The sequence below is a fragment of the Cupressus sempervirens genome, chromosome 2 (assembly GCF_028749045.1).
Source record: "Cupressus sempervirens isolate cs-2001-9-10 chromosome 2, ASM2874904v1, whole genome shotgun sequence".
Taxonomy (NCBI): Eukaryota; Viridiplantae; Streptophyta; class Pinopsida; order Cupressales; family Cupressaceae; genus Cupressus; species Cupressus sempervirens.
The window spans coordinates 53,390,772-53,401,461 of NC_143119.1; positions in this window are offsets into that span (position 1 = coordinate 53,390,772).

Below are 10,690 nucleotides of genomic sequence, written 5' to 3' on the forward strand. Positions count from 1 at the left end.
TATGCTAATTAAAAATTCTAGATGTTGTAATACTTGACTAATAGTTTAATGATTCATATTAGTGTTTGAGGATTTCAATGCAATGCTTTGAATATGTATCAATGCATTCCACACTATTAAGGTAATATTATTAAGGATAACATGTATTTCTTCTTACCCCAAAAAAAATCTTAGATTACACTATTAAAGTTTTAGTCATTTATGTTTCAAATGTGAAGATTAATTAGACTTTTGAGAAATAGTCATAAGTTCTCAAATGCAATCAATTCTTAAATTTCTACTTAGAAAAAAAAATAAAAAATAAAAAATTATATTGCTTTCAAGATCCAATTATGTATTTTTAAAAATCAAATTCATTGACCCATGTTTCATGAGTAGTGGTTTGTAAGAACCCATTTCCCATGAGAATGAGTAGAGCTCTTAGCTCCCATTGTGCATCTTGATGCTCACAAAGGTATGAGGACTTGAGGGAAGTCCAAAATTTTTCCACCATACATTGTTTTATTTTAAGATTCATATGATAGATTCATGTGTTACAAATTTTAGTCTTATACTATGCCCATTCTATAGCCATCTTTGGTACTTCAGCTCATGCCATCTTCCTCTTTGCTAAAAAAATTGTTGTTTCCCTAAATATGGAAAGGAAATGTTCCACTTTCCCTCAAAGTGCTAACACTAAGCTTATTTCTTAGAAACAGATAGATAAACAAAGAGAAATTGATAGGTACTCATAGACATAGATCAAGGAAGATATATAGGGATAGATACAGAGGAAAATATAGAAAAAGATATAGAAGGTGAGATAGATTGGTAAATGAGATAAAGAGATATAGAGAGGATGAGAGGGAGAGATTGAAAATGGGATAAGTATTTAGTTATTATTCCATCTACAATGTACCTATTGCTAGTGATTAGGAACTTCATATGAACTAGTTATAACATGACATGGATATATAGTTAAACGATTACTAATTATTATACTATAATGTGTTCTAAATTTTAATATGTAAATGTAAAACAACTAACATTTTATATTTTTTTTAATAGTACAATCTTAATTATAATCTATTAAAAATATCCTATCCATCAACCTTAAAAAAGCTTTTAAAAATATCATATGAAATAATAAAAAACAATTGACTGAATAGTCATGGCCAGAGGATAGAGTCCCGAGTTGAAAAATAACATTAACAAAAGCCCTTTTTCCCTTTTGTAAGACAATAAATAATTTTTCTTTGAGCATCTTCTTCTCCATGAATGGTTCTAACTTCTTGAGCTTGTCTCCAATCACAAATGTGATAGTCTAGCCCTATCATCGATAGATGAATGAGAAGTACTATTTCAGTCTATGTAATAATTGCTAAAAGCCCATTTCTTACCCTATAGAGGCCACTCAAGGATCCCCTCCCTATATCCCAAGGATATAGATTCCATAAGGATTATAGTTCTGTTGGTGTTTGAAAAATTTATCGGGTTTTCAATTATTCCAATGAGAAACTGACATGTCTAGGGGCAGCTAACTCCCATTTTCAACATGCCATCTCTGACAACAGACCAACTATTAGGCGTGACCCTTCTTCTACTTCAGGCTCTGCTAAACCTAGGTGGGTAGACCTTAGATTCAAATGATATTGTACCGGTGCAAAAAAAAGTATCCATGAATCTATTAAGCAGATGAGAACCCTTATATCTCCTAATGATTCATGAAATGAAACAGATCCACAGTAGCTAAATGCAAAGCTATGAATCTCATAAGCTGAGTGAGGGCATTCTATTATAGCTCTTCAACATAAAATTGTAAAGATGATTTGAATTTGATTTGATTTTATGTGGGTGGGGAAAATGGATGAAAACCATGTATAGACAACAACTTAATGACCTTGTAGCTGGTCAGTGCCTGATCCATTGGGCAAACTCATAAATCTTCCTCATGTATTCTGGATATCTAATACTTATTTATATATTTAGATATATGATCTATCAATTCACCTTGTAAATAGACATCAATGTTCGATCTAAATCTCATTCTTACTTGATATCCCCCTCAATAAAACTACAACCCTGTTAAATATTTGAAGCATTTACATAATTCCTTGAATTACAAGCAACAATGAAGAAACATACAGCCTTAAGGGACTGCACTTATGATCTAGGCTCTTTGTTCAAAGACCATAAAACATCACAGCTCAATTGAGAAAGGATACACAATTTAGACTGATACTAAACACCTGCTACTCACTATATTAATTCCCTTGAATAACACATGAAAATACATGAAAACACTCACCACCTAATAAACTAGACTATACAATAACATATGCTATCATACAAGAGAGAAAATGGTGGGAATGAGAAACTGATGGGATGGGAAGGGGCTATCACAGCTAAATCAAAGCTTTATGGTCTGGAACCAGCACATCCCAAGTCTTCCATTCAGAATACATCAATTCTAGGGCCAGTCCTACTAACTATCTTCATACCAGAGAAACTTTCCAAATTTTCCAACCCTTACAAAAGAGAAGAAGAAAGAAATAAATATCAAGAGAGCAATTATTGGATTGAATCTGCAACTGACAAGTGTCCCCTATGAATTCCTTCCTAAGAAGATCAAAAGCCTCTCTTTACCTTCTCTCTATAACTAAAAATTAAATCCCCATGATTTTGGCTCTTAGAAGCATAAAGAATATCAAATATTTGGTAAAAAATATAACTGATTTCTGATGTCACATTTGAACTCAAAGTAAAAAGTGAAAAATTAGTTATATGACCTTTAGGAACCAAGAAAACATCATAGAATTGATTTTCTTCACTTTCACATCTCACCAAGCCTTAATATCTATCATTTAACCAATTTTGTTGATCAATGATGAGTTTTGCCTATTCTGCTGAGAATGCCCTGGATTTTACAATTTGTCTTATAGCTCAAACTGGCTAGCACATATGCATAAACTGATTTAAAAAATGGATAGTTCATCTTTTTCCAATTCCAACGGTATATTGAAGTGCATATTTTTCCTATAGAAAACCCCCTGAAAGTCAATTTGAAAAATAGTCCCCTGCTATAACTATCAGGTCTGCAACATCTTTGATTTTAAATTTCCAAAAATTTAAAATGTCCCTAAAGTCAAAACTTTATAAAATGACCCCCTTTTTGATTTAAAATGAAACTGAATGTGCATTTTTTAGAAAATATATTAAAAATTTTATCTTTTCAAATACTTCATATTTTCTCTCTCCTTCAATCTAGGTCAACAAGCTTTGACCAACCTTTTGCCATGTGGTGGCCTCCAATTGGTCAACCTACCACCTCATCACCATGTGGTGCTCACTCACTTGTCCACATTATTTAATGACCTTGCAACTCCATTTTGCGGGAAAGTGCCAACTATCGAATCTCGCCACGTGGTGAGATCTAATAGCTCCTATCAATTCGTTCTGACTATGCTACATGGCATGCTACCACTGGCTACCAAAACTACAACATATTCCACCACATGGCCCTGCACATCACTATGCATCCTAGGCCCACTACCACATGGTGCTCGGGCACATTCTCGCATTACTTATATGAGGCACAACTTTGAAATGTGAGATTGCGCCGACCGTCTGATCTGGACACATGGTGCAATCTCGTGCATCTCACCACATCAGCATACTTAGATCTTTGTTTAAAACTCCTTCCTTAGTGACCCTGCTAGCTGCCTTTCATATGCACATGGGTGGGGCCCTCACACGTGCTCCACGATTTCCAAAAGTCATTAGTCCTTTAGACATGTTATCACATGTAAGGGAATATATTTAAATATTTTAAAATTTATCACTCGAGTGAATGTGGGATTTATCTCCAGACACAACGTCAACTTGGAACTCCTTTGTATTTGTTGTGTGGTGAAACTTCCTTCAACGCTACTATTTTTCTCGCCTCTAGCTCCTACCTTTTCCTAGCCATTGGGTGTCGTTTTAGCATGGGTGTCTTCTTGTACTAGCCTATGTGTTGCTTTGAAGAAGATTGTGGCTTCTAAGCCAGCTCCTTTCATTGCATGGGTAAGTTGTTTCCTCCTGGCTGTGGCTTTCCTTCCAAACATGGCATGAGGTGTTCTTTTTGATGGTGTTGAATGCATCTACCCCTTTGTGTGGATATTTGGACCTCCTGCTAGCTATTCTCTGCCTAGGGGTCCTTTTCTTCTCTTGCAACTCCCTTCGCATTTGTCTACTACTTTGATTCATGGCTGCATCATCCCCCTTTCCAGGCATTTGGATGGCTCCCCCTTTGGATGCATGGACTTTATGGCTTTAAATGGAAATTTTAATTATTTGGCAGCTTTGGCTCTTTGAGTGTGCCTACCCTTCCTTCTAATGTGAACCTTTGTTCTTTGTTTGCACAAGGTCTTCATCAAAAATGTGGATCACTCTGAAAATGCCTACTACCTTTGATCTCCCCTACGCCTTGAGTTTCCTTTGTTATCTCATGTGTGGGCTTCAACTTTTGGCACGGGTGTTCGTTTTAAAAGGTGTGATCTTCCTCTTTTTTTACTGCCCCTGCTAATTGTGTTGATTTGCTCCTCCTTATTTGGCGTGTTTCATGATATTGATTTTTTAAAACATGGGAGGGGTTTGCTTCTTTTATTGCTCATACAGGTTCCTTTGTTTGTACATGGGAGTTTTTTGTTTCTCATTTTCTCTACCCCTATAACCTATGCATGGACTTTTTGATTTGGTGTGGATGATGGATTCTTTGCCTTTGACTGGCACGTGGAGTTACTTTATAACTGTAATTTGCTCCTTTTACATTCATCTTTTTATGTTGGCACTTTGGCTCTATATTCAACACTTTTGGACATCCATTCCAGTAACAATTTTTTAAGACACAGGGAAAATGGGTAGATATTCTATTCTTTTATATGTGCATAGGTTTCCTTTGTTTTAGCATGGACTGATTTCTGATATCTAATCATTTGGCACACTTTTTGTAAAGACTCTTCAAATATACAATGATAAGCACTTCTCACATCTCTTAATACTTCTAGAGCTTGGAAGACAAATTGAAACAAGACCAATCCAAATTCCTTCTCCCTAATCCATTGCAAAAACTTCAGTGTTCCTGTCAATCTGATAAAATTAGTCAGACCCCAAAGTGGGTCCGGCTAAAAAAAATTTCGTATTCGATTGACTGAACTATAAAAGTAATCCATTCACCATCCAACACTGAATTGAAACAAAATTGAGCACTAAAAACAAATTTGAAACTCATTTACCCACTTTTTGTAATCCGTGAATTAATGCCAAAGGGTCTGTTGATTGCCTTTGAAAACTAACCAAATCACCTGATCATGCCCTAAAAATGAACACACTGAATCTCTGCTCCGCATTCTTGCACCATGTCATATCTCGTCTCATTAAGAATTCTTAGTCAAAAAATATTGACTATCAAAGTTGCCTTCCCAGAATTACCTGCAAGCAAACACGTTAAAAAACAACTTGAGTTCAGATTTGGCTTGGAAAATTAGGCAAAAGAGCACATGGAGAAACAAAAACTAGGAAACTAGTTCTCTATAATGAGGACATTATGGATATGTGATTTGGGCTCATGAAGAATAATTGGGTGTAAATGGCGAATGGTCAAAGTAGGCTACTTCGATTTTATAGATTTAAACAATGGTAAGATAATGATTTTTGTAGATGGAAATGACCTGGAAAAGTGTGCATACAGATTCGTCATGACTTGCAAATTGACACACTTGAAGTATTCTCAGAGGACAACATAGGGGTACAATCCATTTGACTTGAACAATCATAGATCATGAGTTATAATGTCACAAACGGGGCTGCTAATCAATCTACAAATACTGACACCAATAAAACTTTAGAAATTGCATTTGGAATCGCATTTGAAAACTGATCAAACGGATTTGTCATGAGCTAAAACTTGAAACATAACAATTCTCTGATGTCTACAATGCAAAGCAAAAAGAATTTCAAGATTTTGATCAATTGGGTCAAAATTACAACACGTCAAATAGGGCCTCCCAGAATTATGTGCAAAGTGCATCAGCATAAAAATAGTAAACTACCAACTTTTAGGGATTCAAAACCTAGTCAAAAAAACTTGAAATGACTCAAAATCTAAAACATAGGTTCTTAGGTATGGATATTAGATATTTCCCTAGTGGCAAGTCATGACACAATTCTGGGTGCGAGATATTTAGATGCAAACATAGCCTCTTGACATTGTTTGACACTCAAGCGAAAATGCAAAAATGACACCAACTCAAAATAGGACTTCACCAAACAGCTTGGAATGATGTTTTAACTTCATGGAATAGGTGGACATACTTAATGGAGGGTGTTAGAAACATTAAACACCTCTTAGGCCTCAAACTAATAGTCAGGTACACATGCACTTAAAAGTGTTTATAGGGCTCAATTTCTCAATGGTACTCAAAATCGGGAAGGCAATTTTGAGTCCCAACAAGTTCAATGAATTTTGGATGAATGTACCCTGGATAGATCACAATGACATCATTAGACAATATCTATGACCAAATAGGATTTCTTACATGGTTAGGAATGAGTAGAAAAGGATAAGAAGAAGGTGAGAATTAGTTATAAATATTACAAACTTAAATGCTCATGATTACAATGGGCTTTGTAAGTGGAGAGGAATATTGAACATGGGCTCAACTAATAGCTTCTTGATCCTTGTCTTAATTATGGGCTTGGTTTTGAATGGAGTAGGAGTTGGTAACAATTTTACTAATTCATAGGACGGCCCCAAGTTCCCCTATAGTGGGGAGAACAACAAGTCAATGGTTTTCTATAATAAGAGAGTGAGAATAGAAGAGAGAGTGAAGGACCTAATTAGACATCTGATGTTGGATGAGAAAGTTTCATAGCTAGTGAATGGAGAAGCTAAAATTCCTAGGCTTGTATGAAAATTAACACTATTGCAGTCACTAAAAAAAATATTTTCAAAGAAATTGTCCCTGGAAAAACTCGTAAGGGAAAACCAGTTCTACAAATGAGGAATTATATTAAAATTTAGCAAATCAAGAGATACAAAATTCCTTGCCTCTCATTGGCAGAACTTTGACAACCTCCTAGTTTCTCCTACTGATATTCCCCACTGCTATTCCCATGCTAACACTACACCCTTGCTAACACTGCAAGACCCCTTTTTATACTACTCTGGTCGAAAACCAATGGCCGAGATTAAATCAAACCAACAGCTGAGATTAAGATGACTCAACAACCAATAATAGAATTGGTTGCAAGGTGTCCAAAAGGGTATCACTAAATTAGTAAATAATTATCCTTGCATAACAACCATTTACTAATTCTTAGCAAGTCGACAAACAACTTTCCAAACTACCCATTACCAATGATACTATTTTCAGGTAAGGATGAACAGTTGTCCAAGCAACCTATAAATACTACTGCTATTTCTAGGTAAAAAATAATAGTTGTCCAACTAATAATAATTAACACTCCCTTAGCGAGGAAGCTATTCTACATGACACCCATCTTATATCTGAAGAAGATAAATTTGGCCTTCCCCAAAGCTTTCATCAGAATGTTTGCTACTTGCTCATCTATAGGTATGTATTGTAGCTGAATAATACTTATTCTATACAATCCCTAATGAAGTGATACTTGATGTCTATATGTTTAGACCTATCATGAAACACTAGATGCAACTCTAATTGTCATAATGTATCATAGTAGTCTCAAACTTCTAACCAAACAAGGATATTAACAAATTTTGAAGCCAAATAGGTTCACATGTCGCCATGCTAGCTACTATGTATTCTACTTCTGCTGAACTCAGAGCCATAAACTTCTACTTCTTGCTAAATTAAGATACAACTCCTAATCCCAAACAAGAAGAATATTTTATTTTATTTTTTGGAAATAATTTAATAAATATTTAAAAACAAAATATATTCACAATATTGAAAAGTCCTTTCAAATATTACAATCCCATTTGGATCCTTACATCAATTTACAAATTACATGAAGATCTACTTATGATCTTTTACAATACATAACTTTTACAAATGTTCATAATAAAACATCTTCAAAACTTCAACAGAAAGTGAAAATCTTCCAAGTTTTTCTTCAACACATATCCATTTAGAAAATATGTACAAAACAACCCTGTAAACCATGGAGAGCTCACCTCCTAGCCTAGGTCTCTAAGAGACCACCCACTGAGCTTAGAGAACCAAGACCAACCAGGTAACAATCAAACACACACATATAAGTCAACAACACAAGATACAACATTTAACACCCTTTTTGAGCTTATATAGTAGGTTACTAGAGGAACCAATAGAATGGGTGAAGGTGTGCCTGAAACCCTGAGGAGAAGCCAAATATAGAAAAACAAATCTGCCTTCACAAGGCATACAAAATAAATACCAATTCTCACAAACTTTCTCCCCTTATCACCCCCAAAGTGCATAACAAATTACTGGCACATGTAGCCCATACTACATGCTTATCCATCTTCCTTCCAGGGAAGAGACTTTGCACTCCTTTTGCCCATTGTACTTCTTTCCCTATTTGCATTAGTATAGCCTATCAACCTAATACCTTCACCTTAGACATATCTGATCCCATACTCAACTATGCCATGCAAGTAATGCAATACATGCTTGGTCATTGTTTAACGCATTCTCTTTGGTTCAACCATGAACTGACTAAAAGAGTTTATTGAAAATGCTATATCTGGCCTAGTGTTGACCAAATACATAAGAAAACCAATCAATTATCTATATAAGGTGGGATCTACATCCTTCTCCTTAGTTGTATCTACCTTCCTCCAATTCATGATCAGGGGTGTAGACATGGCTTTGCAATGCTCCATCCCAAATTTCTTCAAGATTTCAATGAAATATTTCCCTTGACCAAGGAAAATCTCTCCATTAGTCTGCCACACCTCCATGCCTAGAAAGTAGTGTATAAGTCCCAAATCCTTCATCTCAAACTCGTCAGCAAGTTCCCTCTTACAATGCTCTATGAGTACTAGTGAACCTGTAAGAAACAAGTTGTCCACCAAAAGAACAAGAATGAGAATATCACCCCCAACCACCAAGTAGTAGAGGTTAGCATCTACTTCACTCTTCACAAAGCCCATTCCCTACAAGTATGTATCAATGTGTTCATACCAAACTCTAGGAGCCTACTCGAGTCCATACAAGGCTTTCTTTAATTTGCACACATGGATCTCTTTTTTCTATGCTACGAAGCTTTCTAGTTGCTCTATGTATATCTCCTCCTTTAACTTACCATTAAGGAATGCTATCTTGACATCCATTTAATGGATCTACCATCCCATCTATGCTGCAAACAAGATCACAACTCTTATAGAAGTATACTTGGCCACTAGAACAAATGTCTCCTCATAGTCTATTCCATCCTTCTGAGAGAACCCCTTGGCCACAAACCTTGCCTTGTATTTCTCAATGCTACCATCTACACTGGTCTTTATCTTATAGATCCAGTGTGATCCAACTACAACTCTATCTGTTGATCTAGGAACTACCTCCCACACATCATTCTACATTATTGAGGAATACTCCTCAACCATAGCATCTTGCCATACCTGATACTCTGTAGCCTCCTAATAGCTAGAAGGCTCACTATGTACCCATTGACTAACTAATGCCACATATTCATTGAACTTGGTTGGTTGTCTCTGCTATCTAATACTCTTCCTAGGAGCTGCCACAAACTCCTAAGTATCCTTTTGTATATTTGGAACCTCATGGTTCCTACTACCAACTGTACAAGATGAAATGTCAACCTCTAAATTCTCTAGATGCATATCTTATTGCACCTATTGCTCCATACTTTGTGAGTCTCCACTACCTAAGCCTACACTTGTACTAGTAATTGTGCTTGAGCATTTCTACCTTTAGCTTGGCCTTGGAGCTTCTATTGGCTGCTCACTCTGATCATCTACAGAAAAATCTCTAGATCTCTTAAATGCCTTATCCTCCATGAACTTGACACCATGTCTAACAATAACTCTTTTAGTCCCTAGAATAAAAATCCTATATGCCTTTGAGGTCTCACTGTACCTAACAAAGTACCCCCTCTTTGTAGTTTGATCTAACTTCGTACGTGTGGGTATGTGCAGGATCATGGTGTGCCAAAAAGTGGCGATCTAAAAAATATGTAGCTCTGAAATGCCTCAAACCATTTCAAAGTCTATTTCAACTTTTTTCCCACCCACCTTGATAATAAATGAAAATAATTAATATATTTATAAGGTCTACTATATCTTTTGATACCAACCTTATATTGTCAACTTTAAAAACATCCTAAAAATGTGTTTTTGGCCTTTTTTTATGTGATTTTTACTTCAAACATGTAGCTAACGATTTTTTTTTTGCCAAAATTTGATGAAATAAAAAGGGTTTCTTAAGAATATTCTTATCTTTCCATAAATGTAAGGTTTGTCAAATTATGAGTTCAGTAACTAATTATTACTTATTCTCTAATGGAGTTATGTATAAAGTGTTGACTAACACACTACTTGAAAAACAACTATAACTTTCAAATGGTAAAACATTTTGTAAATCCAAAAGATGCACCACATTCTATGTTTCTTCCACTATAAGGAAAAAAAGTGAAAAATTAAATTTTATAGAGTTTTGAATTAACTAAGGTGGTCAAACACAAGAGT